This window comes from Pholcus phalangioides, unplaced genomic scaffold, assembly GCF_987345545.1.
Source record: "Pholcus phalangioides strain wild (caught in Gottingen) unplaced genomic scaffold, Ppha-v1.0 ptg000015l_1, whole genome shotgun sequence".
In the NCBI taxonomy this organism is placed as follows: domain Eukaryota; kingdom Metazoa; phylum Arthropoda; class Arachnida; order Araneae; family Pholcidae; genus Pholcus; species Pholcus phalangioides.
In genome coordinates this window covers 66,173,509-66,195,945 of record NW_028301608.1, presented here as the reverse complement: position 1 = coordinate 66,195,945, position 22,437 = coordinate 66,173,509, and the positions used below count along the sequence as shown (strand labels likewise).

At 36.2% G+C, this 22,437-nt stretch overlaps 1 protein-coding gene across 1 annotated transcript in view; it reads left to right on the top strand.

The window, feature by feature from the left end:
- LOC149076543 (uncharacterized) overlaps positions 1–22,437 on the top strand; it is a 374,649-nt gene that overhangs the window by 89,952 nt on the left and 262,260 nt on the right. The gene's annotated exons all lie outside the window — the stretch shown is intronic.

The window sequence follows — 22,437 nt, the reverse complement described above, 5'->3', positions numbered from 1 at the left end:
CATCTAAAATTTAAGGGGGAAATTCTATCCGCAGCGCGCAATATTGCTAGATTCAAACTGGAAATTTCGCCTCATTTCCAAACACTTGATACACCGAATTTCATAACTGATAGTAGAATATTAATTAGGATATTTCGAATAGTTTGTTCATTAAGCCTAAATTTTCCGTAGAGCGCGTATCGAATCCAACGCGATGATAATATTCGAGCAACAAATTATGTAATCAGTGAATGTCCGCCTCTTTTGAATAAATTTCAACGCGACGAAAATCTTCTCTCATCTTTTCTCCTCTCTCTTTTACCTCTACTTTAACTTCTTCATCTACCACCACCACCACTATAAGTTAACAAAGTACGTGAGAGAGAGAGAGTGTGTGGTGTAAATGATTTTGGCGACGTGACATGTTAACGGACCAAATAATGACCTGTATCCCTGCTTCAGACAGAGCCTAAAGGATAAAACCTAATAACCCCTATAATTTTTAGCTATTACAGGCTCAAATAGGTCCGTATTTTCTCGAATGTTTGCCACCCGAAACATTATATATTTTATTTTACGCTTCTGGTCACGCACTGAAATCATCAGCAGTCAACGTGTTATTGGATGTGCTCGCTCGTCGTTTATTGGCTCGCTCGCTCTGGCCCTTCATCTTTGTGTTTGTATTTCATTCATTCATTTAATCAGAAAAGTGTTATTACCAATTTTTTTTTCTCCTCCGTCAGAAATACGGTACAGGAATCGTTAATGAAGAGCCATCGAATCGTCGTAAGAGGCGACGAGACGGAAACTCACAGAATGAATAAAAAACACGAATCAATTTTAAAATGTAAATTGAATTTATAAAGTAATATTCCGATTTCGTTACTTATGGAAATTTTTCATTCCTTAAATTTATAACGAATTATAATTTTTCCATTGAGAAATATATGCTGTAATTTTAATGTGATTTCCATTTTTTTTAAGTCTATGGCAAATGTTTTGAAACATTTTGCTGTGGCTGCTTTCCAGTTTTGTTTCTATTAAAGTACGTAACTGTACATGTGAAGCTCGTGAACATTCCTTTAACGTATCCGACTACGTTCGAAGGCACGTTTCTATAAATTAGTAAAAGTACTTCAATAACATTTTTTTGTAGAAAGTGTCTCAAAAAATGACGAAAGCAATAATAGTAATTTTGGACTAACGTCATTTTCTGTGAAAAAGTCATTTTTATGTCAAATTTAAAGCAAAATTTATGTAGCATTCAAAACACGATTGCAAAAAATTGTATGAATGGAATATTTTATTTGAATGTGGTTTGCGCAGAAGTTATTCTCAAGACGGAGATTTTTTTGGTACACTAAAGAAATTTAGTTAAATATTTTGTCTGTAGAGAGCGCTGCATAAAAGTAAGATAGGATTGATTGGACCTGAACTCCAATTTCTTCAGAGTCTGAAACGTTCCTAAACCTTAAGGGGTGATTCGTGGCTGAGGTAAAACAGCTTCACCAACAGTACTTTATCCACCAATGGTCAACATCACAAAGAAAATCTTATGTACGCACCGCTAACAGGAAAGTTTAGAATTCAGCTGTTAATCATTTCTCTGAATTTTACAAGACTCGGATTTGCATATTTCCAGTGATTTGCTTTCATGCAGTGTCCTATGTTGGCGAAGAAAATTTGAATTATTTTTTCTGTACCAAAAAAAAAAAAAAAAAAATCTCCCCCGTAAGAAGAATTTTTACTCAAACTGCATTCGAATATACCAATTCCTTCGATTTTTATGAATTTTTATCTATATGGGACACCCACTATAAGACATACCACGTTTTTCATCAGTGCATCAAATGATACAGGATAAATTGATGCATTTTTTGTAATTTTTTAAGGTAAAGTTTTCATCTAACTAAATTAGCAAAAAAGGAAAAATATTCCTCGATATTTTCAGAGGAGAATACGTGAATTTCAAAATATGTTTTCTTTCCTTCTCATTTTAAACAGAGATTTTATGAAGATCCGAGACGGTGTCGGGGTGGAAATGGTAACTATAGTTGTCGCTGCAATCAATTGCTGCTTCTCTTTCTTCTTTTTGTTGACATCATCGAGTATGTATGATGCAAATACGCGAAATAATGTCATACGTACCTGTCTGTGTCCTTTGGAAAACTCGACTGAAAACCCTTCTCCATACCCTTGGCTTTGATCTGAGAAGAAACAGTTAAGAGAAGGATATAAGGATCTTTTCAACTTTACGAGATCTTTTGAATTGCAAATTGCGTCTTGAAGTGGATCTTTCCTCCTTCGCGTGCCGAAAAATCTGGAATTCTTTAAAGAAACGACTTTGGAAATATTCTCTCATCTTTTCCTTTAGCCTCTTGAAGAAGAAGAACATTTGAGGAAGAATTTTTCTATATCTTCGTTCGTGTCACGGACAATAAACCATTCATCTTGAATTCATCTGCAAACGTTATATGTGTATATGCATATTCTCTTCCTTTAGAGAATACATAAAGAATCTTAGTTTGTGAAAAGAAGCTTTTCTTAACGCGGGAATGGGTTTTCGTTGAAAAATTTTTCAATGGAAAAATTTTTCCCTCGCAGAATGGGTCTTTGAGATCTTGGCGGATCTTCTAGGTGGATGACGAAATCAGCGTCTACATGGATGTTGTTATAGAATAGCAATCTTTATTCAATTCTGCTGCGAAAATCGCGTCTCCCCATTCTCAATGGGTCACCCGAATGAAAAAAAAGAAGTTTCTTTAAGATTCTAGCAATAAGCACCTCCTTTTATTTATTTCCATTCAATTGCCTTAATCACAAACGAGAACTTGAATCATTACAAAGACCGTTATGTATGTCAAAACCTGTCTGTGGCACATTGAAAAACGACATCTCTCAAACCGTGTTTGTAATTATCGTAAGTAGAAAATGCATATGTTTGTTTCGTTATGAATTTTTCAATTTAGAATTGAGTAACAGTCAAACTACATGCTAATGGATTCTAGTGATGATGGCTCATATAAAGGAAAAATTCTTTTCATGTGCATTCATTCGAGGGTAAAAGCGATGTGGAAATGATAAAATTAGTCAATCTCCGTGTTTGAAGCGAAAGTTTTCTGCTTGAAGTGAGCGTTTTCTGCTTGTAATTGAATTTTTTTTTACGTGTTTGAAAGACTGCGAAAATATATGAATCATATAAGATCACGATTGGAGTAAAAGCCCATTATAAAAAGAAATAGGTAACTTCATTGAGAGTGTAAACACCTCAAGTTTCAGTGGTTTCACTTTCGATTCTTCAAATGATTTAAAAACTAAAAATGAGAAAACGTCGATGTTTAAAGTTTTTTTTTTTCCAGTGACGGTTTGAATGATTCTAGCTTTCAACCATGTTTGGAAAATTTATATGCCTGACAGTTGAAAAATTTTACATGCAGTTGTAAACAAACTATTATTATAAATAAACATATAGAAAGATGTTGGCACTAATTTTTTCCAAATGATTTTCATTTATATAAACATAAGCACAATATGGGATTATATATTTTACATAATTTCATATGTTGTTTAATTATTATAATATTATAATGAGCTAGGGCTCAAACAATAAATATTCAATTCAATTCAAATAATTTCATACGAATATTCCAAATTTAATATTCTGCTGATTGAGAAAAAAGATGAATTTTCTTCGAAATGAATATTACAGGGCAGAAATTTCTTACCAACAAATGAATGCACGCGATGCTCGTATGAAGATTAGTTATACTGCTATATATCAGCGGAGAAAATATTACCGAAATAATGTATGGAAATAATATTACGAAAAAGATACGAATATGTTCCCATCCATTTCTGTAAATCTATTTTTTCCCTTCTCAAGAAAGAGTGGAATACAGTAAAACGTCTATATAACGATACCCTACGGATCAAGAAGAAAATATCGCTGTAGAGGGATTATCATTATATCGAGAGGCAACATTATAATTCACTTTCCACCGAATTTATGCTGCTGTTGACATTTTTTCTACATCTACATTGCAAATACCATCAAAAAATGCTCTTCAAGTACCGTGAAAAACTATAATATTGATTTGTTTATTACTAAAATTTATTGAGATGCATTGCCTCTGTAAAGAAGTTGCACTGTATTGCACTTGTGTGTCCTACACAGAAGGTATCAATACAAACAACTTCAACAATACTTTCGGTCATCGTGTGGTGCAAAACTTGAAAGGATGAAAACAAGTGACGAAGTAAAAATTTTCAAAATTCAATTTTTTTTTCCACCGAAATATCATTTTCTTTCTTCTAATTTTTGGGTGGCTTGGAAGGGGGAGAGCATGGTCCCCTTAGCACCTCCCATGTGTATGCCTCTGTATGATAAGTAGCTGTTCAGCTGAGTTAAGGCATTTTAATTTTGACATACTTTCACTTGCGTTGCGAAAAAGAAAAAGAAATTTCTTATTCGAACGTTTTCATTTTGGAGAACATCTCGCAACCCTCCTCTCTGCCCCCTCCCTGGTTGATCAACTTTGGGAACCACTGTTCTAAAAAACATCGATGTTTATTATTTCTAGTTATATCCATATACGTGCACGAGACATTTGTATTGTTTGAATTGTTGGAATTTGCATCCTACGCGCATCGATTCCCGATAAATATCTCCTTTTATACTTGTACTTGTACTGTTTGAATTCGATAAAAAAAAATAAATGTATAAAAACGATGAAATAAGATAAAAGTACATTAGATATAGCAAAAAACTAGAATGACGTACTAAAAATAGAATGAATAAGATCCATTCAGTTCCGATATCTGTTAGTGCCTGCTTTTACGCTTGATTTAAAGCCTGGAAGAAGAAGCATTTAACGATGATCGTAAATCTTAGCCAGAAAGACTTTATACGAGTTTGTATATTTATAAAAAAATACATCATTGCACAGACGTATACTAGAAATTCCTGTGCCATGGGATGGATTTCGACTTTTCTTTAAAAGACGTTGTTAGTCGTTTTTACTAGTGTTATTGCTTTCCTTTGTATTTTCTGGTTTCCTTTCTTCCTCGTCTTATGTTCGTCTTTTTTTTTTGTTTTTGCCATGAAAAGACTTCATGAAGACAACTGTCCAATAAAATTTGATGTCTTTTCTATTGGGTCTTTGTACAATAGCCGATTAAAATTCAGAAATAGTGCCACGCTGTGCTCAGCAACGATGGTGCTTCGGAGATTTTTCTTTGATAATGTCGAGGATTATGTCGTACAGAAAAACTTGGCCGGGTAATTGACCTCCAGATACTTTATTTTCGGTTCAAAATTAGAAATATAGTTAAAATATGGAGAAATATATTTTGGAGAACTATGTTGTTGTTGTTTTTTTTTGCCAGATATTCAATAATATACACCTACCTAGTGGCTAAAAAATTAGGAACATTCTTCACTCAAGCCTCAACTCGTCCGTGCAGCGTGTGCGCTGTCGTAGTAAATCGGATTTCCTGTTAAAACGTTAAAAAGCTTTCCCCTGGTCACAGAAGTACTAGTTAAGGTTGCAATTTGCCTGTTCATGATACATATCCGTGCGCTCTATAAGACGGATCTTAAAACGAATTGGATTTTAATTGTCGGCGACCAACGAAAGTGCCTTAGATTTCACTGCAAAACCGAAGAAAACGGCTTTTGTGAGCTAGAAATTAGGACTCCGAAATTAGACACTTGATGAATGGAAGAAGGTTGTCTAGTCTAACGAGTCGAGATTTCTCCTTCATGACGTTGGTGGCAGGATCCGTGTTTGGCGCAAGTAGCACGAAGCCATAGATCCAGCATGCCACGTGACGACTGTTCCAGCTGGTGGCGGCATCACGGTCTGGGGAGCATTATCCTGGTATAATCTTGGTCCTCATTTCCATTGGAAACATCCGTCGATGCCGGCTCCTACCTCCATATCATTGCTGACCAAGTGCCCCCATTAATGGTCATAATGTTTTCTGATGATGATGACTATTTCCAGCAGCACAATGCACCTTCCCACGGGGTCTGGAATTATTTCAGATTGGTTTGAGGAACATGATTCAGAGTTTCAATGGCTTCAATGGTCCTTCTCAGTCAGTTAGTCCAGTGGCAAGGTTCTGGCGTTCATTCATTCATTCATGCCCTCCTCAGTCACCCGATCTCAACCCAATTGAGCATTTGTGGGACGATGTTGAAAGGTCTGTTAAAAGCTGCGAAACACCACCTTCTAATTACGGGTAATCTGCTATTCTGCAAATTATTTTTAACATTCAACGGCAGTGGTTCTCAAAGTTTACGTCGCGGTTCTTTGGGGCGTCGTGACGAGCTTTCTTTACTAATGTGTGCCTGTTTAATACGAAAAAGCGATTCTTTGTTAGACTATTCTGGGTAGCCGCGCATACGTTGGGGGGTTGCATTCGTCTCGCGAGGTTGCACCTTGATATAGATGTTGTCATGTATCATTCGAATAGGAAGTGAAAAATTGGCAACGAATGTGTGTGTGTGTGTGTGTGTTTTTAATGTAATTCAACTGCTGTAAATCCGTTTCTCTCTGTGACGTATGTATTGTGGTACTGTGTGCACCAGTTTCCATCTGATTATCAAGGAACGGGAATATTCCTACACACTTTGAAATGTGTAGTATGAACTCTGTCAGAAAATAATCCTCCTAACAATCCTAGCAAATGTGTTCAATCCATTCTCTCAGATCGTTATACTCGTAGCTTTGAAGTTATTTGTTGATCAGCTTTAAAGCTCATCGCATCGCTGGTACACTTTGAAGTCTGCGCTTTGAAGATTTATATGTAAACATCTAGGTGGTATGTGTTATTCAAAATTGAGCCAAAGCTGTCGACTCTGTGGTACAATAGCCATGGGCTGCTTAATTCCTTAATATTTCACGTTGTGTAATTTTCTCATGGTTTGAAAGTTCTCTTGGTTGAAAGGTTTTAATTTTTTAATGGCACTGTATTTATGGCGCAGGTTGTATCAGGCCTTGCAGTAATTCAAGGGGGGAAACGTCGTCTTCATGTCCATGTGCTTGTGAACAGAGAGCGCGAGAAATGAAACAGCAGCGAAAAGAGTTTTGTTACTTCACTGAACATTTGCCAAAATGCAGTCCACACGCTGAAGTTCGTTCTCTGGGGTTTCGAACTTCGAAGTGCGAGCGAATGCGAGCCGATCTCCCCTTTGAAAAGTCTTGGATCATACCAACAGCTAAATCCCAGTAGTTGTAGAAACCGCCGTGTGGTCGTGTGGGCATCGTGTTGGACTCTCATAGTTAGGTCCCAGGCTCGAACCTCCGTTAGCAGCGGCGGCACAGTGGCGGTCGGCAGTAGTTGGTTTTCCCAATTAGAGGAGCGAATGCTAGCTGGTCTCCCATTTGGAAGAAGTCTCAGCGCAGGGAGTAGGTACGCCTTCAACACTATACGTACATAATATGGAAATCAGGCATTTTCACTTGAATATATAAAACACAGACGGCAGCAGTATAACACGATACAGGCATAACTTTGACAACAAAAATAGGTTAGGGCCCCACACACACACACACACACACACACACACACACACACACAACACTATCATGCGTGTAGCCATCGTCAGAAATTCCAGAGTAATGTTAAGGGGTTGCATGTACTGTTAAATATTTGTAGTAGTTGTGGCGCTGTGGTCAGATGCTCGTCTTCCACGGGTTCGAATCCGGGCATAGAACGTCAGAAGCAAGTTCTTTACCTACCGAGCCTGGGGCGACCACCGATGGATGGATCATTCATTTCCCACACAGCTCCACTGGTTGGACATTACCATATGGTAATATATGATCGGAGTTGTTGTGCGGTAAGAGTATAGTGGTTTATACATGCATTTCTGAACCACCCAATATATATAGCACCTAAGTAGTCAGTACACATTGCTACCCGAAACTGAGCAACTGCCATTGTTAGTAATGTTACAGGTTGATTTAATTAAATTAAAATTACTGTTAAATATAATACACAGCTTTTCTGACAGGATTAGCGTTAAGGATTGAATAAAAGTAATTATTGTTTTTAACTCTATCGGTACGGAAGACGAAACATTTCCAATTTTTTTAAAGATCTGCGAATTATTAAAAGTTTCTGAGACGTATTTCAATTAAAATATTTCGTGGAAAAACTTAAGATTCTGTCGGTTTTGTTTTTTACTCCACAAATAAGAGATGGGTGTTAGTTTCTGCCACGATAGAAAAAAAGAAAGAGTAGTGCTATAACAACAACAACTGCTGACGCTTGCAAGAAACATCTAATCCTGGCTAGGATTAGACGTAAGACCGTGGGATAAAAAGAAACAGAAATTTTGCAACAGAACCAGGCAGTCAGAAACGGAAAGACTTTTGTTTTAGGATTATTTGCTTTAAACGTCACGTCCCGGACGTTTTGGCTGCGGTGCGGATTTCGAAAAGGAAATCCACACGCACCAAGATGCGCGTCGGGAGATTAAAAGCTGGGGGGGGGGGGAAACCGGAGAAAAAGCAAAGCGAAGAACTTTTTTTTTTTTGGCAGGATGTCAAGGAGTAATCGAGAACTTGTTAAAAATTGACAGTAAATCTTTCCAAAAAAAAAAAAAAAAATTAAGCCAGGTTTTGAACTTTATATTTGCAGTATTAGTGATAATTGGCAAAAAAACAGTATTCATATTTCAATAACTAAAAAAAATTACTCATGAAAATTCCATTAAAATTATTATTGTTTTGTAACGTCTATTTATACTAATTTTGCTAGTGATTTTTGGTAGGAGAATTAATGCGACACAAAAACAGGAAATGGATTCGTATACACAGGGTGTCCCATAAATTTGAACGCATTTTAAAAAATGAACAAATTGACGTACCGGGTAGGGGATTGTGTCCTTGTACTTTTCATATCTAGTTTTCCCTGAAACACATAGTTAAAATTCTAGTCGATAGGTGGCGCTACAAAGTTTTGCGTCCTAATATATATAAGATAATTTAATGCCCCTAACCCCCTTCATGTTCAGGCTTTTGGCAAAAAATTCGGATAATATGTATTTGAAGTATTGACGATAACACTCAAAAACTGGTTTTCTTGTTAACATGACAGAAATAGAAGGGGAAAAACAAATATACACAGTAAGTTTCTCTTTTGTCCTCACCCTTTCTTTCTCACCATCTCCTACCTCTCTGAGCCCGTTCTCTCTTATATATATATTTTATACTGTAGGAAGATACATTATATGTGGAGGAGGAATTACTAAAGGACTGCAGAAAAACGGGGGGAAGGGAACTCATTACGTTTGATTGGGTTATATTACGCTTTTAGATGATGAGAAAAAAGGCAAAACGTCCATTTGCGTTAGGACGAGATATATCGTCCCTGATCGTTAAGGGATCGACAGACGATGTTCATCAGCAATTAGCGTGATTAATTAGCGTAATTATGAACAAACTCTTCCGCATAATAGTGGATGCGAATTGAATTACGGTGCTGTTGCTTCATATATCAAATCTCTTTAAGAGACTGCGATGTTGACACCGGTGGAACTGGCATATTTAGTGAAGTTGCTGCAATCTAGACGTTTTTCATGTATTTTGTTAATGTCGGGTCAAAATAAAGCCTCCTATCGGTGAGAATTTTAACTATTTCTTTCAATGTTTGGAAAAAAAAAACCCCGGCAATTCGACAAGTCTAAAAGCGCAAACCGTAACTTGTTTCATTAATTTCTTTGTTTTTTTTTAAATAATTTTGCAAAATCCGTCAAAATTTTTCACGGGCTATTAGGACATTCTGCACTTCATTGTAAAACCTGAGTAAAAAAGATCGTCTAAACTTCATTAATCTTATTTACTAATAACCCTTTGAATTGTTTAACCCCTTCTCGTATAGGCTTTTGGATTGTCTGTATTTGAAGTTTCCGCGATTAAAACTAAAATGTTAGAAATAGAAGGGCGATTAGTGAAGAGAGAGAAAAAATTTCGTCCTCACACACACACACCTCCTTTTACCCACTTTCCGCTATTTGATTTTTTTTTCTCTCTCTTATAGATATTATAGATAAATAACAGGAAGATGCCGTTATATGCGGGGGAAAGGATGGAATCACTAAACACAGTAGTATAAGAAAGAATGGGGAAAGAAAGAAAGACAAATCCGATCATCGGGTTTTAATGAAGTTTCGTAATGATGAGAAAAGAGGTAAAAAAACAGGGAGAGCTAGCTCTCTGTGTAGAAGGAATTTTTTCCATTTGCGTTTGGACGAGATGTCCGGTCCTTGATCTTTACGGGGCGAAGAATGCTTATGAAAAAAATTAAAAACATTTTTGGCATTTAATTCTATTGTGGCACTAACATTGTTCGTCCTGTGTTTTTTTATCTATTTGTGTATATCCATGTTTTCTGTCTTGTATCGTAAAGCAGAGGTTACACGAAATTCAGGGAAAAAATTTCGAAGTTTGAGTGGGAAGAAACAACATGTAGATATACCCAAGTACATCCAATCTATTTACTTTGGCACGAAGGCTCACTGCATCTATTTTTATGCACTTAACGTCATCGTCAGCCGTTAGCGTGAGGTGCCGGTAATTTGACGAACAATTGAAAACGTTCTGAAACTACGAGAGACAATATTTCCACCAAGAAAATGCACTTCCCACTCACACGAAAGAAACGCTGTATGTATACACTCTAATTGAGCGTAACCAAATGATGCAGCATCATTCGGATACATAGTTATCGTATTTACGACAAGAAGTTACTTCTCGTCGGATTAGGTTCTTTGCCTCATGAGAACACATCAGAAGGTTGGAAAGAAAAGACATTAATTGAAGTCCATTAGCATACGTATATATATGCTAATCAAGCCTCCAATGAAAGTGAACGCAATAAAGTATCGGTTCATTAAGTGGTATTATCCTAGTCGAATCAGCTGCCATCTTAAAAACCATTTAGGCGTTGTACAGCCTTTACAACGACTTAGTTAAGGTTAGTGTCTCTTCTTTTTTTATGTCTTGTTCCCCCCCCCCCGTTCCGATATGTATTTTTTTTGTTATTTTATTTTGTGCACAGTGTTCCGTAATTCATCAGCTTTCGTCTCTTTTCGTTTTGGCTAAATCACCTGCTAACTTATGCAGATTGGCGGCGGCGCATTTAGATGTTCATCAGCATCACCCCCCTCCCCTCTTCTTCTTCATCATCCCATCCACCATCCCAGAAATTACACTATTCCCCAAGTCGTTAGACTGGGGTAATTTAAGACATAACGAGCACCGAAACGTTTTAAGCCGTCGACCGAATGTATTCGCGGAGGCTTATCAGTAGTGGTAACTTTTGAAGAATGAACTTCGCATGAAGCTGTAAATTGGTTGTCTTCAACAGCGTTAGAACAGACAGGAGAGAAAAAAAAAGATATGGCAGTTTTCCTTCGTAGAAAATCGTAGGAAATGAAAGTCTATAGACTACGTGCTTAACCGTAAACGTTTTCACTTTCCTTCAACCCCCTCTCACACATTTTAAAACGTGCTGTACCAAGTTCAGTGGGAGATGGCCGTGGTATTCGTGATAACGAGAACAAAGTTTTCTTTTGCCAACATTTGGATGTACGAACTCTCGTGGACTCAAACAGAAACACGCTGAAACAATTTGAGATTAGTCTGTGGGGTTGGAAAACTCATTATTTTACTTACTTCCGCTATCATTTGTGGTTTTAAGTTATTCAGTACGAAAGGAAGCAGAGGTTGTTATCGGCCCATAGTTGGCATGTTCGTCTTGGAATAATTTGGATTTATTCCCATGCCTATATATAGAATCGTTCTCGTCTTTCATAGGCGCTGAAATTTTTTGGTTTTGACACTCTTTGAACAATGGTTGTTGGACTCTTTCTATAGATTACGACGATCACTGCGTGTGTGTGTATCTATGACTATTATATATTTATATGAAGCTTGTTTTGTGATACCTTAATCCATCAATTTCATAAAAATTAATTTTAGTTTATTGCCTTGTTTATAAGCTTATATGTGCTGTTGGTAAACATATAATATTGCATTCGGGTGATATGGAATACCACTCTCATTTTTTGATTATTCCAATTTGAAAAAATGATAAAAACCTAAAACCTGTATTTCTATAACATCTCGTCTTTTTAATTTTCGCATTGAAAACTCCACCGTATTTAAAACAAAATAATTACAAATATGAAAAAAATGGTATTTTAAAAAATAAATGATAACTTTCGTAGGGTAATTATGGAAATCTTATTAAAAAATGGAATTGAGGAGCTAAAAATTAAGAAAACAAATTCCAGTCGGTCTGAAATTGCCTGAGTGGCGCATTGCTAAGATGCTCGTCTTCCACTATCAAGGTTACCGTCAAGGTCCACGGGTTCAAATCCGGGCAAGAACATCAGAAACAAGGGGTGACCACCGATAGATAGCGTCTTCCACTGGTTGGAAACTGCCATATGGACCGGAGTTGGTGTTCGGTAAAGCAGTTGATCCAAAACAAGATTTAATGAGTCAATGAAAATTTCTCGTCGTTTGCATCATGGGTGGCATTTTGAAGTTGCTCATCACTGTTCCACTTGAAGCCATACCTGAAGGCATAGAAAACCTGGTATTCAATATTACCCGACTATCACATATCACCCGCATGTATTTCTCAAATATATTTGAAAAAATCAGTAACTATTAATAAGAAAATATTTTAGTGACTATTATATACTGTATTAACGAGGTGTGGATTGATACTGAAAAGTAAGGCAAGAAATAAGGGTTGTTCTAGTTCAAATGCCCTTATATTTTAGCAGTTCCCACGCATTATAAGTTGGAAGGGATATTTAAAAGTATAAAAGTAGAAAACAGCACTCTCAAACATTTTTCTTTAAAAAAATCAGTTCACTTCCACGTGTGCTTTTCTTGTTGCCCGGATGAGAAATGGCTGAATGACAATGAATGAATGCAATTACAAACGAAGAGAAATATCAGAAGGACGAAACGCTATGGATCAGGAGCAGTTCAACATTTGAAGAAAAAAAGCTCTAATAATCCAGACGTGAATGACAGCTGATGAGAGATTCTCCATCCCCCACAAAGCCAAATCCACCATTCCAATACAAATGAAAGGAGCTGCGAATACTATTTGGAAGCAAAAAACACTTGAAATTTAACCAAAATAATAATACAATTCTGTAGGACCTTCAATGAACGGAATTATCTAAAAATAATTAGTTATTTTGTCACTTCTTTTAAAATTCTTGCAACCAACTTGGGGGGGGCGAGGAAGGGGGATTACAAAAACTATTATCATTATTTTTCAATCTCCCATTAAAGCAGAGCTCTTCAGCCTTTCAGACGTTGCGGTCCAAATTAACTTTCCTCGAAGCCCACGGGCCACCACAAATCATACTTCGGTATTCGGTACTCTCGGTTACCAAACAGGGTTCACCCAAATATTATATTGATATCACCCCTATTTATTTCTTTCATTAAATTTGAATTTTTATTTATTTTCAAATATAATTTCCTTTCTTTAATTAATTAATTCATTCCTCATTCAACTGTTCCCAATTAATTTTTTCATTCATTCTTTATAGATTATATCTTTTATTATATAAATCTGAAATTCACCCAACAAACCTGAAACTAAATTTTCCTCAATTCTGAAATTATTTTTTTCGAAAATTCTTAATTTTTTTTCATGAGTTATTACTTTCAACAATTGTGAGATCACTCTTTAAAATTCTGAAATTACTCTTTACAATTCTAAAATTGTAACAATTACTTAATGAATTTAAAATTATTAAATTCATTACTCTCAATAATTCTACAATAATTTATTTCAGGATTCTGTAACTATTTTGTTCATTAATTATATACATGTATTTTCATAAATTATAAAATTATTTTTTGCAATAATTCTAAAATTATTTCTTTCATTAATTTGCTTCTTATAGCATTTCTTTAAATTCTAGATAATCTTCAAATTCTTCGTAATTATATACACCTTGTGGATCCTGAATTCTGCCTCTCGAAATATGGCTCCGGATACCCCGCCAATTCGTTACAACGGCCCCTTATCTTACAGTTCTGAATACACAGTACGGATTTCAGTGGCCAGAGCTGTAATGATTTTTTTTTTTTTTGGAATTTTTACTCGTTTTCTTATGTATAAATAAAGCAGCTTTCTTTTTTTTAAAAATGGTTGGCGGAAAAAAATCTCGGAGGGCCACATTTGGCCCGCTGGCCATAGGTTGAACCCGCCCCCCCATCCGCATGAAATTTACCAAATTCTTTTTGCTTGAAAATTTTTCTTCAAAAAAAAAACAAACTGTGAAAAAATTTCCCCCGTGATTTGCTTTTTGAATGATTTTTTCCCCTTTTTGTCATGAAACATATCTTTACAATTTCATGTAACTTTGATGAAGCTTCTTCATGTTTCTCCGAGACTTCGCATTAGTCTCAATCATTTCTTTCATTTCCACGTTATTTTCAAATTCTTTTGTATTTTTTTGTTGCTTTGGGGCCATCTTTTAAGCTTTGGGCTATAGCCAAAAGCCTAAATGTTTTCGCCTCTTTTCTTTTTCTTTGACTTATAAGACACCATTTGTTGCGAAACGTTTTCTTTCCGAACGCCATAATATTGCTTCTTTTTTTTCCCCCATGTCTTTATCTCTTCAATTTTATGTATAATTTTTTTTGGAAAAAATGTGCCTGCAACTTCTTGAATGTGCTAATGTTCTTTCACCTCGTTAAGGCGTCTCTCTTGTTTTTTATCCTTTTGTTTGTCTTTTTCTTCCACGAAATGAAAATTTTTTCTTTTTTTGTGAAGAAAGTACTTTTTCCTCATTTTTTTTTCAAAGTTTAAAGTCGTTTAGATTATTTTCTTTAGAGAGTTGATTGAACTTTATCTTATTTATTTCTTTTAATGAATTACTTTTCTAGGAACTAAGTAATTGGATTGAAAGCTCTATATTTTCTTTTACAAAGAAAACCAACTTTCTAATTGCTGCACTTCATTTTCGTTGATTTTCCTTTTGTGAAAAATGGACTACATACTCTTATCCTCGGATTATTATTGTTATTGTTATATTTTTTGTGATAGTTTCAACCCTTAGGTATTGTTGATCTTAATTTCCCCTCAAGTTGGATTTTTTTTTAATATTTCTGTGCGATGCATCACCGGATGTTTAATTAATTTTTAATTTTCAAGTTCGATTCAAGTTCACTTTTAATTTTAGTTCGAAAAATGACTCAAACCTTGATTAAATCAACTGATCAAAAAAAAGTAGAAAGGTGATTAATTATTCATATGCAATGGGAGTTGGAAACTAATTAAAATATATTGTGTGCTGAAAATGAAAATTTAAAAATTTGAGGTCTTTTTTTAAAGATGGAGTCTTTAAAATGCGAACGTTTCTCTCTAAGTCGGGTTCTTAGAGAAATTTCAGGGGGGTCAGTGAGCTGCGATGAAAACACATTTAATTCATTATATTTGCATTTCTATGTAATGATTATTATTTTTTAACGGTGTCAGTGGCTTCATTTTGGCATTTTTTATGGTTCTCAATTTCGAGGCGCAAATGTTGTCCGATCTCTCAGTTAAAAAGCCTCGCCACAGAGAGAAACAGGCCAACAAAAAGATATAATTATTCAATCATTACACACTTCACTCATAGTTAAGAAAATTGATGGCAGATGGCAGCACTAGGAATGACAAGCATTATACAGAAACAAACGTTAGGTTCACAACATGTACAAGCACATTCCAATATGTACTAATTCGTTAGAAATTTCTCAGAGGAATGTGGACGAGGTGCATGTGTGTTTAGTAGGAGTGTTTTTCAAACTCCGCGTCACAGAGATCCATATTGATGTGTGCGTATTCAATGTCATGAACTGATTGACTGATGCAAAGGAGCCGTGGGTGGAAAAGTTGGAGAACCACTGGCATATATAGTCAGTGGACTCAGTCTATGGTGTACTACACAATACAGTATGTAGGGTGCATAACTAACTCTACTCGCCGCAAATCACCGGCGAACAGTTGATCCTAGAGACACACTTCCAGTTAGAAAAAGTATCCGAATAACGTGTGGACTTAGATACGTCATTCAAATTGTAAGGGGTTGTATATTTATTAAAATACGAAAAATAAACTTTTTAAGGACACCCTGTTCTGAAAAAGCCCAATTAGAAAGTTGTTGCCTCATTCTCCTCGGTAAAAAAAAACCACCACCATGTTTCTAAGTACAATATTCGCTGATATATTTGAATTCAAAAATGCGGTGAAAAGTTCTTTAAGAACAGCATTCAATTCATTGCTGTAATTGATTTAATTCACTGGTGAGCCTCTAGCTGATCAGGCGCATGATTTTTCCAAGCATTCACATGGATTTTAAAGAAGGGATTTCTTACTTCATATTTATAAGTAAAATTTCATCAATGGCCGAATTTAGGGGCACTTTGAAAAAACATTAATTTCTATGGTCATTTTTTTCATGAAGATTAAACCGTGTTGGACCACGTGAAAGACCACAGTATTGTTGTTAAGTATTTGCTACCACCACACTGTTGGTTGTCTATTGTTGCCGCAACAATGGGAAGGGAAATTCTTTTTCTTTTTTAACCTATATAAAGAACGTTTTTCTGAGTCATTGCTGGAGTTCCGGCGATGAAGGTTATTCAGTTGGTTGACCGATTTCATTTCCATAAGATGAGATCTATGAATTTCGTAGAGTTTTCTGAGAGAACTGATTCTTTTGTTGAACTGCTGGAATGAAACGTGTAACTCTCCACTTCAATCCGGAGAGGCAGCTGGTTTTCCCTGCGAACGTAGTTGTCCAACGTGGTGGCTCACCTGGGAGGTCAGCCATTGCCCGATCCCTGAAGAGATTGAAGAATCCTCCACTTTTATTTCTTCATTTGAAGGGTGAGGCTTTGGTTGGATTAGCCGAGCTACTATACAACGTAGGCTTCCAATCTGTAATCCAGTTCAGGTGTTCGTCAGGTGAGACAGCTTGATAAGATAGGCCTTTCAAGGTTGTCTTCCATTTCACGAAGCTGGTGAGACTGGGGATGAAGTTTCTTCTGGTTTTCTCTTTGATTTTCAATTTAATTTCGAGTTTGAGAGACGGTGTCGGTCGACCAGCGACTTTCGACGAGGAAGACCACAATGTTGACTCAGGGGAAGAGCTAGTTTTGTGGAACGTTGGAACTCTAGTGATCATCTACTACCTTAGCGGGGTTTGAGTGATCGCTCGGCAGCGTATCATTGTCTAACGATGAAGCGTTTCCGAGCAAGATTATTTTGTTTAGTTTCACGGATTCTCGAAATTATATGGAGAAATTTATGATGGTGGATTTTTGAATAATTTATGCATAAGCTACAGTAAAACCTGTAGACTTCGACACCTCTCTACAATGGAAGTTTTTGAGTGGATCCGAGAGACCATGATTCTACTATACAGAATGCCGCCAATGCACTTATGTGTTATACATATAAGTGTATTGACGGCATTTTCAAGCAATATTTTATACACCTCTCTAACTAGAACAGATTCTAATGGAATAGGTGCCCAATTCAGATAGGTTTCACTGTATTTTAGTTGAGAGTCATATCTCTATCTCTGCTTTCATTTTCTTCTTAAATCTCTAAAATATCTTGCTGTAACCCTGATCTTACCGCTTTGCGTTCTTGTGGGAGATCTGATCGTGAGCACAATTTTTTTTAGTAGTAAGGAAAATCCTTTTTCCGCATTTTACTGGCGAAGCGTTGATCTTAGAGTCATACTTCCAGTTAGTAACAAGTAGTCTTTAGATGTAAATCATTCATGCTGCATAGATTAACTTTTTATATGGACACCCTGTAAAAAACCCAATCAGAAACTTGTGGCACTGTCTCCCCTAATGCAAAAAGAAAAAAAGTCACCGAGATATTTTAATTTAAAAATACGGAGAAAAGTTGGAGAAAAACTGAAATACACTAACGAAAAAAGTTTTTTTCCACTAATTTTTCCCTTCGGTTTTTGAATTCAAATATCTCAGTCAATATTGCACTTGGAGACGTGGAATTCTTTTGTTGGCCTCAGGAGAGGGCAGGGCAACAACTTTTTTAATTGGGTTTTTATTTTTTTAAATTCGTGAATAATGTCGGTGTACTTTTTATGCTTGTGTTCATTCCAGTTAAATGTAGTTGTTTTCTTAATGTTATCGAACTATGTATTCCGCTTACATACACTGAAATTGCTTTACTAAGTTTTACTCTATGCCAGAGGTCTTCAAACTTTTTCTAGTCGCGAGCACTGTCTGTACCTATCATCAAAAGAAGAGCGTCCTTACAGCAAGTTTGACATACCAATGCATGAAATCAGAATGATTTCCATGCTTTATCACAATTTGTACAACGTGTTTACGTTGGACATTGATCAAGTTGCTCGTGAGCACGAAATCGGACCCGAGCATCGAGCACTCTAGGTGCTTCAGGGAGCACCGTGGTGCTCACTATCAACGGGTTAAAGACGCCTGCTCTATGCTCTCAAATACAATGCAAATTTATGCAAATATCAGCGTATAATTTGCGCAAATACAGTACAATAAAAATGTAAAATTATGAAAATTTTAACGCACAAATTAGATTAATTATTGCGGTTATTAGTATTTGCATCACCCGGCTTGTGGTGGGGGGGGGGGAGGGGCAGTTTGAAGAGGGCGTGACGGGAAAAATTTTCAACTACTTGTATTCTTAAGAAATACTCTCTTGTATTTCTTAAGAAGATATACTCATAATTGTTCGCGTTTTTTTCTGATTATCCATTTCCATTCGAAAATTAAGAATCCGGATATTTTTCTTTGTTTAAAGTAAGATATCATTCCGAGTAACTGAATGTGTTCTGGGTGATTTATTTCATTCGTCCGTTCAGTTGTAATTACATTTAAAGATCATACTGCTTGAAAGAGCGTATATATATATTTGTTTAGCTGATTATTGCGACAGGAGAAAGTCATTTACTTCAGCAAGTGAACGGTGTCTCACGAGACTAAGTATCTTGTTTTTGCGATTGAATGGCTCTCTTTTCATTTCCATTTTCAATCCTTTTTTTACTCTTAATGAACCTTGGGGAGTAAAAAAATCTGGGACTCATTCCGTTTGAAATGTATTTCTTTCTATTATTATATATTTTTTTGTTGTTTCATCCATCTGAAGTTTGGCTCTTAATTTGGGAAAGCATTCACTTCCCGCAACAAGTCGTGATACATTTTTCCTTTTGAAAATGGCACGCAGTCATTAAACAATTTTTGTCGCACCACGGTCATTTTCAGCACACGAGGGCTAATTAAACCGGGACCTACAATTTATTGCCGACTCCGAACGGCAGGCTTGTTTTTTTACACTCGTCGAGGGATTGGTGCGCTAACCCTTCGATGGGGGACTCCCTGCGGTAGCAATTTTTTGCTGCGGTCAAGTCGCCGTTTTGTTTGTTGTACCCTTGTGTCAGGAAAGTTTTCTGACAAGGACTAACCGGGTATTAAACTCGCGAAACCTCTTAACATCCTTTGGTATTTTAGGTGAGCATGTTATCAACCTGGGTTACCGCGCCCAAAACGGCATTCAATAATTCTACGTATTCCTTTGACTTTCGCTTTTGAAAATTTTCATCTAATTCCGGCGATGCATTTGGCTAATCAGTGTTTTTAATAATTGAAATACTAATAATGAAAGAAGATGAATCTTTTACAACAATGTTTCTTAACCTTTCTGAAAACAAGGACCAGTAAAATGTGTCTGAAACGGATTGACGGACCACTTGTGTTCCGTATCACGGGACATTTCTGTTTTCGTTGCTCCGATTTTTTTATACATTTGTCCCGTTTTTTCAACTATACTTTCATTTGAATTTGTAATATTTACACTAAAGTCGTGAACACACGCGCACACGCAAATACACAGCGTTTTTGTAATATAAATGTCATTATCAGAGCCCCACTCATCCTTCTTTTCCTACTTTTTTGGCAAAATGTTCTACTTTTGCTCTACTTTCTCGGTTTTGCCCTACTGTAATCATTTTTGCTGTAATCATTTTTGCTCGTCAAAATTTTGGCAAAGAAACTGTTCGTTTATACAATTATTTTTATAGTTTTTCTCTCAAATTCCACTTTTTTTTCTGTCGTCACATGGAGCTTATAGTCTAAGGAATCCAATACAGCTGCTATATATGAACATGGATCACACGTTGGCGATTAAAAAATAAATGGATTTGGATCTTACCGCGGGCCGTCTTATATGTATTAGCACATCGAGCTTTGTGCAAGGGGATATCCGGTCACTTCGCAGAATGACTGGCCAGAGTCCGAACCATTTCTGCAATTCGTATATTAGGATTTGAAGTTTTCAGTACTTAAAATATCCGAGTTATACAAAGTATGACCTCTAAAATTCATGGGTAAATATAAAACAATTATGAAATAGCTGCTTATGGCAGGGAAAATTATAAAAAAAGACATTCTTACAAAAATAATTTAAAATAGCCACAAAAAAAGGAACTTGTGGCATTTTGCCTGAACTTCTGGGCTCTAATAATTATGTACATTAGGAAATTAAAGGTGATCTCATTGGTATAATCCGTGATTGGCCCCACTTACATTAGCATGTTCTGTTTATATATAGAAGAAAGAACTATAGGAATGCAAAATAGCTTCGTGGTTTTGATTGAAGAGGGCTGTACAAATGCGACTGCTTTAGGAGTGAGAAAAGAGGGGTTGTGACCCCCTACGTGTCCAGGTGCATTTAGTCTAATTGATGATTAATGTAAGTGATCCGACTCTTCTTGAGTGTTACTAGCGTGAGGATGCTGATGGCCATCGTCGCATTTCACTTTGGGGGGAGGGAAGGGATTCGAACCCCGTGTCTGAGTTAAGTGGGTATCCATTACTGGGTTACAGATTGATGAGTATAGGGTAACACGTGAGACACTCGAGGAGGTGATAATGTTCTCGTTAATTATTTCGCTCCTTCCACCTCACAGAAACGTTTGCAGATTAAAACCTATTGTTCTTTTTTCGTGGTTGCATCTTTTATTTATATCTCACTTTAAATTTCATCGTTTGATTTTATAATTACGGAAAAGGGATAAAAATTGTAATTTTGTATTCATTCATCTTGCACTGTGCAAAGAACTTCGCCTAAGGAGACGTACCGCTTTCGTCACTCATTGCTACCAATCACAGGATTCCAAATTTCCTTCTACTCGTATGAATGTAAATAGTGTAAACATGTGTCCGGACCAGTTTCAGGTCTTCTCGCAAAAGAAACATTCCCCTATTTTATTTGGCTCGGTTACTTCGCAGACCTTTTTCTTTTTTGAGTCAAACTTGATAAGCAACCGAACCCGAAAATTAACTAAAACTGCGTCAAAACTTCTCTTAAATTAAGTCGTGTTCTCTTCGATAATCATATTTGATCAGTATTATTTACCTTTGGAATGTGATTGCACTCTCTGCGCACGTCTTCTAAAATCCTGGAAGAAGATGCGTAACTCAATTGAATAGGAAATGGATGCCAAAAGATGGAGGGTTAATGGCGGAGCTTCCGCCGAATTAGGAAATGGCTACACAATCCACAAGTAAATTCTACGAGGGATGATTTTTAATTGCCGAGCTTAAGCACCGGTTTCTCCTCGCTGAAAAATTCAGCCGACTTGCCAACCTTCCATTTCGGAACCAAATTCAATGAATAATTAAGCGGTCGTAATTACCTTACGGCTGGAAAAATAATTAACTTAAAATCCTTCGCTCCATTTACTCGTATGATGATGCTTATCATTCCTCTTGTGTGTGTGTGTGTTCAGGGGTCCTTTTCTTTTGTGGCTGCATTTTTAGAAATTCTTCAATATGGTGGAACTGAGAAATATCATTCATTACATAAATTTAAATTTATATTACCATGTTTCCAAAATAAGAAAATTATATGTTCTTTTTCCCCCCTACACCCCATTCATGTCTCGTTCTTTAACATGAATCTTAATAAAAAGTCACTGATCATTTCCTTTTCTTTTTTTTTTTTTTGCATGCGTACATACGTACAAATTTAGATCGTAATAAATTGAATTCGGAATTACTTATTGAAAGAGTATTGAAAGGATTGGATATCTAATGGATTAATCACACACAAACAATTTCCTGTGATTGCACAGATGAATTACGAACAATTTTTGTATACGATTATTATTTAGGTACGTATTATTAGGTACGGTGCAGTGGAATCTTGTCTATACGACTTTTACATTTGCACGACGTTTGGCTTCGGTTGCATTTAGTTAATACATTTAATGTTAAAATGTATATGTTACTACATGTGTGTGTGTATAAAAGCGATATACCAGTGATTATGCATAATCACCAATCGCCCCGATAAAGAAAGTCTGATTGAATTTCACTACATTTATTACCTTCACCGTCGATT